Here is an 11,085-nt window from a genome sequence, read left to right on the forward strand (position 1 = left end):
CTCCTTCTGCTCCTTCTCCTCCTCCTCCTCCTCCTCCTCCTTCTCCTTCTCCTTCTTCTTCTCCCTCTTCTTCCACTAATGCCATCATGAGGCTCCATCTCATTACCACATCTAACCCTAATCTCCTCCTAAAGGCCCTATCTCTAAATGCCACCAACATGTGAATCTGGAGATTAGGTTTTGAAACAGTTAAAACTGAGAGACACATCTGAAGCACAGCAACCTGAGGAGAGGAGTGGGTTCTCCAGGGAACACCAGGGCTGGAGCCAGAAGTAGCCTTCTAGGTTCTGAGGATTGAAGTGTGCCCCTCCCCTCAAATTCACAAGTTGAAATTCTAGCTCGCTGTGAGACAATTTGGAGACAAGGTCTTCAGAATAGAATTCAGGTTGTATCATGGCCTAAAGGTGAATAGGACCCTAATCCAATAGGCCTTGTGGCCTCATAAGAAAAGGAAAGGACAGAGAGACTTTTCTCCTCCTATAACTACAGAAGACTGTCTGGAGACAAAGGGAGAAGATTACCAACTACAAGACAGCCCTCACTGGAAAGACTTCCCATCCTCAAAACCAAGTGAATGTTCTTTAGGCCACCCAGTCTGAGCTGTTTATTTGTAGAATCCCTGGTGGACTAATTACATAGGTTATTGAGAAAGATTTGAACTAGATGACAGGACAGTTCAAGGTAGGAGTGAAAGGCAGATTACTATTCATTAGAAATGACTCAGAATTATGTTCTCTTCTTCAGACAAAGGTAGACTTACTTTGAACCTTATAGAGCTAAAGCATCAAGAATCCATACTCATACAGGCTCCTTGCTAAACCTATACCTGATTTCATCCTCAATTTAAATGAAAAAATTTAGAACAGAGGCTCCACGAAATTATATATGCCTCATCCCCCCATGTCTCATCCCTGCATGGAACAAGTGTCTATTACAGCAGAACTATGCCAACCACTAAGAATGTAATATGGAATATAGGGCCATCCCAGGACATGTAGCTGAGATTTGGAGTAAACAAACTGTTCAGTGTAGGCAAAAACAACTCACATATGTCACAGCAGGGTTGGGAGGAGAAGGATATGTCACTTCATAAGGACTTAGTAGACACCACTCCAACCTACTTTGTCCCTTGTGGCCTCATAGGCTCTGACAGTGCACATCCTTCAACTGGAGGAAAACGTCACTTGTTGAGAGCCCGCTGGGTTCCAGGCAAAGGACTCCATCTGCATATGCTGTTTCAATCACTTTCTACAGCTTCCATAAGACACGAGTATTATTGTCTCTGTTTAGCAAGAACATTGGAACTCAGAGATACTCGATCACATGCTCTCAATCCACCTAACTTCATGTCCAAGCCTACATGACCCCAGAGCCAAAGCTTTTTATTTGCCAGACCTTCTGCCCATGGCTTCATGGCTGACCTAGGCTGAGAGTCGGGGGGAGGGATGGGAGAGTAGGGACAGCGATATCTATCATCCTGAATTAAGACAATGACAAAATTCCAAATGACGTGCGTCCTACTTCACTTCTGTGTAGGTTTCAATTTGGTTGTGGTGCAGAACCTGCTGTCGGGAGGTGAGTTTGGGGCTGCAGACATCACCAGACCTCAGAGTGCTCTCCCCCACCACTTTCCTGCTCTTTAAAGGGTGTCGAGCTCTGAAAAATTTAGTTTTTGAAACCATGAACTCCCCAGATATCAATTCATGCCTTGGATCTCTAATTCTATGAGAAAAAGAAACTATTCAAATTTTGAAAATGTTGGAGCTGAATTAATTGCACTTGGCTACAAAACTTTCACCCCACATACCCCTTATGGAAGCTCCTTCCTCAGAGGAATGTGTGCACATGTGCGTGTGTGTGTGTCTGTGTGTCTGTGTGTGTGTGTGTCTGTGTGTCCTTTGGCTATGCGTGCAGCAAGAAGCACTAGTATGACATGTTGTTTTTCTTCTTTTATCATCTGAAAAGACCAACCAGAAATCCAATGTGAAAAAAGCTAATGTGATACTAAGTTTGCAAATTTAAACTAAGAGCCCTGCAGTCAAGACATGCAAAAGTTTCCATAGCAACATTAGCTCTCATCTTTAGGATTTCCAGTCCTATTAAAGCCGTTATAATCATCCTCTTCTATATACCAGTGTATATACAGTGTGCTTGAATTTGACGTTGAGGCTTATTTTCCATATTTTAATTATAAATGGTTTCTCTATGGATCTGTGCGTTTCACAAGCATTCCTTTGGTAAATGGAGAATATTAAGTAGAAGACTGATTTCTTTTGTTCTTCTCCCAGTTTTTTCCCTCTTTTATGTTCCATTTCCTCAATATCTTGGATGCTAAAAGTGGGAGAGACAAACGCACCTGGCTGCAATCATGGGGCCACCTCCAACTAGAATATAAAACCAATTTCAGTGGATGGCAGAAGGCTGAGAAAGGGCGAAGGCTAAGAAAATACTTGGAGATCCCCGCAGTCCAATACGTTCACCTGGTGCACCCCTGCCCCTGTTGGGTTGCTGTATACTTTCAGAGCTGGAAATTGACTTTAATCATGGTTGCAGACACAGCCAACTCCAGGAGAAAACACAGACTCACACACACACACACACACATGTTGAGTGGAAAATCTAGTAAAATCCCACATCAGCTGAAAGGGCAGTTATAGTCAGTGTTTTATGAACAACCCAGGGAAAAGCACAAGCAGAATGAACATTTCCTGGGACAGAGGGAGCCTAATAATTGTAGATGCTTGCGAGCAACGTAGGTGGTGTTTATTTTTTTCAAAAATGAATGAAGCAGATGGGGCATCAAGGATGCTGAAAGAGTCCCGTGAGTGTCCCCAGTGTGCAGCAGCGTGTGACAGTTGTGGGTATCTGCAGGGAGCACGAGGGAGGGGAGGAAACATTTCTTCAACGCACTTTTAGTCTGAAATAGTATCCCAGTGTCATCAGCAGGCAGAAACCCTGAATGAAACAGACAAATGCATGTGGCAGAAGCTTCCAGTGAAGCCAGCCCGCAGTGATCAGGGCTATTTTTAGTCTTCTAATGAAGAAAGCAGCTGTATTCACAAAGGATGTCACTGGCTGCTTGTGAAACCAATTTGCTCTGTTCTGGGGTTCCAGCATTCATCAACGGTAAACCTCCTCTGAGATCCTCAGAGAGGGGCTCCAAACAGCAATTACTGTGCATTTGGGCTTTCCTTTTTTAGGTTAGAGAATATTCTTAATATTCTTAGTTAATGGATTCTTAAGAATTCATTAGAATCAGGAAATAATCAGCTAAATAATCAGCTATTCCTATGCCTTTCTGGAGCAAGCCTGGTCTTAAACAATTCAGCTTCAAAGCATGAGGGAGGGAAGAACAAAACATTTTGCTCTTCCTAGGACTTAAGCGCTAAGCGAGACTGTAGGAAGCAGGAGACATTCACCAAAAGCAAAAGGCAAACCCTGGCAGGTGACCCCTTCTAGAACCAAGAACAAGCTAAAGGAAACAACTTAGGTTTTTAGGACACTGTCATATACAGGGACAAGGAGGGGGTTCAAATGAGGAAAGGAGGAAAGCAATCACCCCAGCTCTTGGTCCTGCCATAGCACATGATGACAGCGTTCCACACTCTCATGCCTCAAAGTCTGGTGGCATGTATGTGTCAACTGCACAAGGGCTTTTGTTAAACACAGTGAACCCCAAATAAGACCTTTGGTGGACTTCTCAGTAGAAAAGTGTCTTATTTCTAAATATTTAACTTCCTAGCCGACACTACCTATTATGTTGGCAAGTACTAGGGAGCTCCAACTCACATCTATAGATCTAAACTCTTCTCTGACCCCCCAAAATGGAAAACTATCTTGGGTTTCAGCAGACCCCCACCAAACTTAGGCTGCTCCACATAGAAACAGTCCAACCAACAGTCTTCTCAGGGGAGTCAGATCAAGTGATAAGGACTTCCTTGGAGCTGTCTTGCAAGACCAGAACCAAGAAGGTGACCAACCAGACCATAGCCCACCTTGACTCTTTAAAAGGTCTTCACTTCCTTTGGTGGAGGGGCCAGTCTGATCCCCACCACAGCCCCCACCAGCTCCTCGAGCTGAGGTCCCTTTGCTATTTTCTCTTCCTCCTAACTCTGCCTAAGAAGTCAGCCTGAGCTTATCACTGACATTGTCCTGAGATTTTTTTTTTTCTTTGCAACCTTGTCAAGAATGTATCTGGGGTGCCTTGAGTTTCTTATCTCCTGTTTGGAGGAATCTCCTCAGACACTGTGAAGTGACAAGATTATTAAGTCAGACTCCCCAGAGTGGAGAGATCCAGCCCTCCATAATTTTCCTAGCCACCTGCACCAATCCAATCTAAATTCCTTCTCGACTCCTCCATGAAGACACTCTGATCAGCCTTTCAGGACAATTTGGCAGTATTCTACCTTCCAAGGCTAGATGTCACTGTTCATCACAAGTGCCACCATTTGCGAGTGACCGCTGAGCACTGGACATAGAGCTTGTCCAACTGGAAATGCATATCCAGCAGAAAATACACACAGTGCTTTTAAGATTTAGCATGAGTATGAAGAAAAATCAAACAAATATAAAATATTCCATTAAAATAATTTAATTGGTTATATACCAAAAGGCCATTTCAGAGATACTGAGTTAGATAAAAATATATTACTAAAATTAATTTTACTTAGTCTTAATAATGGCTACTAGAAAATTTTTAATTACATATAGTTCACACTTATATTTATATTAGATGGCTGCTGTGCTAGACATATTTTAAGCTACTGTTAATCTTTCTTCTCCAGGATTCTTTTCTCCACTCTAGGAAGTATCATTTCTTTTAACTTTGTCTCCTAAATTACTTTTTCCATGATAAAGAGCTATTACTGTTTTTCTCTGAACTTCCAATGTGGTGGAGCTCTGAGTAGATATAATATATTTGGATCAAGCGTTTGCATAACACACGCTGGAGTTTGGATCCTACAGCTTCCCAAAGTCCCGTGTATTAGAGGTTTGGCCCAGGATGGCCTTACTGGGAGGCAGTGGAACCATTAGAAGGGGGGGAATAGTGGGAGGTCTTTAGATTACTGGAAACAAATCTCTAAGAGGGATTGTAAGACTCTGATCTGTCCCTCCCCTTGTCCACTCCCTTTTTCTTCAGAGACATCAAGCAAAAGTAGCTTTGCTCCATCTTATTCTATCTCTCCCTTGCCACAGGCTCAAAATCATATGAAAACCAAATGTGAACTCTGAGCTAAAATAAACTTTTCTCTTCATAAATTGATTATCTCAGGTAGTTGTTATAGTATCAGAAAGCTGATCAACACAACTCCTGCCCGGCATGGAGAGCTGTTAGGGGGAATGTTGAGAGAATTAGAAAACCTTGTAACTCCAAAATTCCTCCTTCATCTATCTTCCATTAGAGCATTTGATCTATTCTTTTGGGTTAAGGTATTAGCTCTCTAGAGTCTGTACACTATATTCTCAAGAGAGCTTAATGCCCTGACACTCATGCTGTGACAATGGGATACAATATAAGGAACTTCTTTGGGTGGATTTTTTTAATTGCTTGGACCAGGAAGTTGTTGGAGGTGATGAGAAGGCCACTTCACCAGGTGCTTTCACCCTGCACTACGAAGGGAACATCTTGGAATTTTGTTGTCTTTTAACCTCTCTATGGGCACTGACCTATGCTGCTCTTGACATCCACACCTCCGTGTGGCCAGTGCCTCCATGACTTCTTGGCACTTGGCATTTCTTCCCAGGGTGATCCTACAAAGAGCTGAACTTTGTTTCCAACATCCCTCCTTATACCGAGGACGTCTTCAAATGCTAGTGCTTTCTTGTGAGGAGCCAGTGTGCTCTATGAAACGCATATTCTAATCTTGGGGCCGCCTCAGGATCACTGGGCACTCTATTTGTTTCTCAATCCAGTGACCTCAGAAAAATGGCAAGCATCCAGGCAGTGATTCAGATGAAACCACTTAGTAGGGATGGACCCTTTGCAAAGCTGATGAGTCTGCCCTCCACCTCTTCATTCCCCTGTTGGTGGCCCTTTCCTGCCCCCTTACAGACCCAGCTCCATGGAGGTACCATTGGATCTTGAGCGTCCCTATGTTCACTTCACACTCTGCATCCCAATCTATTTTCCACTCTTACTGGAATCTGGCATCTCATCTGAAACCACTGCTACCACGTGGACCCCTGTGGCTCTGCATCACTCACCCTGGGAGTGAGTCACTCTCTGTTCGCTTGCATTTGCTATTGTCCCTGTTTACATCAATCAAAGTCATATTGCCCAACCGTAATGAATCGAAATCTGCAAGCCCAAGCCTCAGGGAGATAGAAGACTTGACAAGCCCAGTCTGGGTCTGAGAGTTAGTCACAGTGTCCCACCTCGACGCTATTTCACAGTACCTAGCAAGGATTCCTTTTTTACATCTATCACACTGAGCTAGGATTTGTATTACAAGCCTGTCTCCCCTTTGACTCCTCTCAAAAGAAAACAGGTTGTATTTATCTCATTATTTTTAAACTTAGCAGGGTGCTACTTATATATTAGGGACTCCATATATGTTTGGGGAATGAATGAAATATACTAGTCAGCTCCACTTGGCAAATGGAATGGAAAAAGATTCCTCTCAGACCAAGATCGGAAATCTAGCTGGTGAGCCCTTAGGTATATGCTTATGAGGAGCAGAAGTAAATTTCTTAAGCTGAGCCCCACAAGGAAGAATACAGGCAGCAAAGAGGGAGGCAACCCCATGCAGCAGCGTGGAGCACAGGCAGTGTAGAGTAAGAGGACCAAAGGGGCAGAACAGCCAGCCAGACACTCCCCCTCTGCACGGTGGACAGTGAGCTGGGGGGACCTGATGGGAGGCAGGCCTTGGCGAGGCTTGGGGGGAAGAGCACATAGTGCTCTGGGGTCAGAGGAAGAGCACTGGATACTCAGTGACACAGAGACGAGAGGTTGTAAGATGAACAATGGTGTGAAGACCCAGCCAGGCAGAAGCAGCCATAAAAGCAAAGCGCCTGCTGCCCATTGCTCTGCTTTCTCGCCCTGGGAGAGAGGACACAAGGCTTTCCACGTTGGCTGGGGCTCCTCTGCAGTGGCTAATCCATCCTCCCCACAGGGACCTCCCACCACCAGGGTTTCTCAGGGGTGGCCCTGGACACACATGACCGACACCATTTGTTGCACACGCAAGGTCCCTGGCCTGCCCAGGCCTGTGAGATCAACCCTCGGGAAGCCCAACCATTTGGCTTCAGTTGACACTCCTGTGAGCAGAGCAGGAATGCCACCTACAGCATTCTTGCTTTGGAAGCTTGGTCCCCAGGTGATTTTAATTCACAGCCACAGGACAATTTTAAACCTTTTTATTTCGAAATGGAGACTCTAATGTTGGATGGGTTTGGGTCTTTGCAGAGACCGCCTTAGAATCTTTTCTTCTTTGCTTTCCCCCTCCTCTACCAGGTAAGTGATGGAGAACTCTAGCAGCTCCCTCCCTGCATCCAGAGGCACCTGGGACAGTGTGGCACTGTGCAGGAACACCTGGGTTCTGTAATAGGAGCAGAACTGGAAATAAAAACGTAATCAGGTCCTGGATAAGGCAGGAAGCAGAGTCTTGGCCGGGAGCTAAAGCTGCACTGGAAAGTCACAGGCATTGCCAGGAGCAGGGCAGGTGTCTGGGCTGCCATCTTCAGACGGGGGCAAATCTAGCGCAGAGCTGAGTTGGGTGCGTGGACCTTTAAGAGTCCAGCTGCAAGCCCTAGAGCAGCTGCAATGGGGCACAGCAGGAGGGCCAAGTACGGGGAAGGCATGGACCCAGGGTTTAATGCCTGAGAAGAACTGATTTGTCAGGCCCAAATAGATTAGGATGAAAATGGCATCCTAAGAGTTGAGCAGAGCTCAAGCCGAGCAGCTGCGCATGACAGCACTGTGTGAGGGCTGTGACACCCCGCTCCATGACAGTGAGGAGGCCAAACATTTCTTCTACATAGTGCCTCTTTGTTTTGGGACTGATATAAAATGCATAATAAGTTAAGAGCATTACACAAAGTAATTTATATCTTCTCCCCTCTTTTTTTTTCTCTTACTTGCTATTCCCTGGTGCGGTGGGGGCAACACCTCTGGCACATATGTCACTGTGGCACACAGAGCTCTCTCTGTTGGCAGGCCAGCCGTGCTAACCCAGCAGCTGAGCATCAGATAACAGTTGTTTTTTCTAAACTAAAACCTCCGTACTCAGGTTTAATTGTAGTGTTGACACTGGGTGATAAATAAGTGGATTTGGGCTTGCAGTTTGGACACTCAGTCTCTAAAAGATTCGTCATCACTGCCCTGGTGCCTTACGTCCTCAAAGACTGACGGAATAGCTGGAATCAGAAATAGGGCTACACATTAACCAGGGCCTTTGAGATTTAATTGGATGACCCTTTCTTCAATCTGTTAACTTTGAGTCAATTTGCTGCAAATTTAAACTAGAAAGCCTGACTTTTTTTTTCTGTTAACTTGATTAGTTTGAGCTTAAGAAAAGCAAAAATGAAAAGCAGATAACAAGGTCATTATGCTTTTGCAAACTTCTTTGCAAAGAAGTTAATGCTTGGTCCATAGATAAAATCTTAGGGGAAATTTAGTTTGTAACATTAACCTGAAAGTTATTGGTGAGATCTGGGGCAATAAATCTGTTTCATAAAAGAGAGAAAAACAAACAAAACAGTGGCTTGGAATATGACTTGGCATAAGATGGTCAAGATACAAAACCATAAGAAACATCTACCTGGCCCTTCCCCTCCTGAGAGCAGAGCATTGCTTGCTGGGAGACCTAGGTGTCTCCCACCCTCTCCAGTGCTAGCCGTCTAGCTAATTCTGTAGAGACCAGTTATTTAAATGTCCTGCAAATGCCATGCTGGTAATGCTTGCATATAATCTCCAGGCCTCCCAAAGAGTTTCCAAAGCAGTGGTAGCCGTAGTACAAAACTGTGTAGCATGAAAAGCTTTTCAAACCTAAAAGCAGTCACCACTTGCTTTTATATAATCCCAGGCCTCATTTGGAGACCGTGCACATTTGCTGGCTACAGCAATGGTTCTACCAAGGTGGCAGCCAAAACTCAGACTGGCGTCCAAAGTGAGGACCAACTTAGAAAACTCATTCGGAAAAGGTCCCACTGTGTAGGGCTCTGGCTGTGAGGGTCTGTGGGGGCAGATGCCAACATTTAAAGAAGGCCCTGGGAGAGCTCTGGTAATGGACACTGCCCCGACAGCAGCAGGAACCTCTGGGGCTTGGGCTTCCCCAGCTCTAGCGACATCTCTAACTGTCAGGCAGCCCCAGGGCCCAGAAGACATGGGAAGGATCCTTTGCACCATCTTGGGACCAGCAATATTTCTACAAGTTCCTGCGGGTAGGACCAGCGCTTCTAAGTGGGTGGGCACTTAGATCATTAACTACAGTTTGATTAATACACTTGGGTAATCTGGAGGTGTGTTTTCACAGTGACTAAGAAGAAAACTAAGGCACACAGCCTTGCGTACCTGCTTCCAGAACTCTTATCACCTACTCTACTGCATTACTAAGCCTTTTCACTGCTAAGACAGAGTACCAAATACCCACAACTTACCGGAAAAGAGGTTTACTCTGGCTCATGTTCTGGAGTGTTCAGTCCATGGTGAGGCTGGCTCTGAGGCAGAGATAGCATGGAAGGGGCAGGGCAGGGCCAGGTGTCAGAGAGGTGCTTGGGGCAAGAATACAACCTTCCTGGTCACACCCCTGTGGCCAGCCTCCTCTGCCCAGGTCCCGCCTCTCAACAGCAGATTCAGCCATGAAATTATCACTAGATTGATCCACTGATCCATAGAGCACCCCCAAGTCCAGTTACCTTCCAAACATGAGGTTTTTGGGGGAGCATTTTAGACCTAAACCACAACACCTACCTACTGAAATATGGAAGTTACCCTGATACAGGATTTGTAGTCCTGGCACTACACATGGAGAACCCTAAGAGACAGCTCAGTGTCCTTAGAAAGAATTTGTTGGGGGAAGGGTGAGAATACACTGAGGATGGAAAGGAGGAACTCAGGGAGGTATCACAAGAAAGAGAAGGAAAGAAAGAGTAATTCCATGAGGGTTTTGGGAATCCCCTGTGAAAGTGATACAGCAACCAAGTTTAAAGAGGGTCCCACCTCTCCGTTATTTCCTGTGTTTTTTCCCACCCCTCACCCCCACATGTTCCAAAGCATCTTCCACAGATCAACACTGGTAAAGACATTAGACAGATCCCCATCAGAGAAGCACTTTAATTACAGGGAGGCTCAGAGCACGATGCAGCAGGTCCATTCCCCTCTAATCAAACCGTCTGAGTATAGAAAGCAAGAGAGAGACGCATCCTCTTGGGCTAAATTAGGCCCAGCAGTCACTGGGCCAGGACCATCAGGCCTCCTCCTGGGCGGACTTTCCTCTTCTTTTCTCGTCTGCTTGGGCATACCCCACAGTCAGCTGCCTCTTCCAATTTCCAATAGTAATGAAGAGCACTGCCAGGTTGCCCGGGCAGCTCCTGCTAGCCGTGCATTTTGGCCAGGTTACTTAATAGTCCTCAGCCACAAAATGAGGAGAACCAGGGCTGGGGATGTAGCTCAATGGTACAACATATGCTTAGCTTTTGCGTGGCCCTAGGTTCAACCCCCAACACCTAAAATCAATTAATTAAATTAAGTGGGGATAACAATCATGCTTATTCCATAACATGATTGTGAAAACTCACTGCTTGGACCACTGCCTGGCAGGTAACAGATACTTGGCAGCCAATTTTGATGATTTACTTTATCATTATAATTAAAGAACCATCCTGGTTGACTGGTTTGGAATTGAATATGTGCCCTAGCTTAAATATATACATACAGTAAGTACATTGCGTGCATGCAAACTTTAGATCCTAAGACAGAGTTTGGCAAGCTCTGTAAACAGCCAGATAGTAAATACTTTAGACTTTGCAGCTCATGTGATCTCTTTGCAGCTGCTCAACGCTGTGGCCATAAGCAAGACGTAAATAGTGAACATGACTATGCTCCAATAAAACTTTATTTAAAAAAAACCTGACAGGGGGCCTGGC

At 45.1% G+C, this 11,085-nt stretch overlaps 1 long non-coding RNA gene across 1 annotated transcript in view; it reads right to left on the bottom strand.

The window, feature by feature from the left end:
• LOC111815892 overlaps positions 1-9,702 on the bottom strand; it is a 34,313-nt gene extending 24,611 nt beyond the window's left edge. The window contains exon 1 of the long non-coding RNA XR_002820518.1: positions 9,598-9,702. This is a non-coding gene — a long non-coding RNA (uncharacterized LOC111815892). The remainder of the gene's footprint in view (positions 1-9,597) is intronic.
• Between the last annotated feature and the right edge of the window lie 1,383 nt (positions 9,703-11,085).

This window comes from Octodon degus, unplaced genomic scaffold (assembly GCF_000260255.1).
Source record: "Octodon degus isolate 3935 unplaced genomic scaffold, OctDeg1.0 scaffold00023, whole genome shotgun sequence".
NCBI classification, from domain to species: Eukaryota; Metazoa; Chordata; class Mammalia; order Rodentia; family Octodontidae; genus Octodon; species Octodon degus.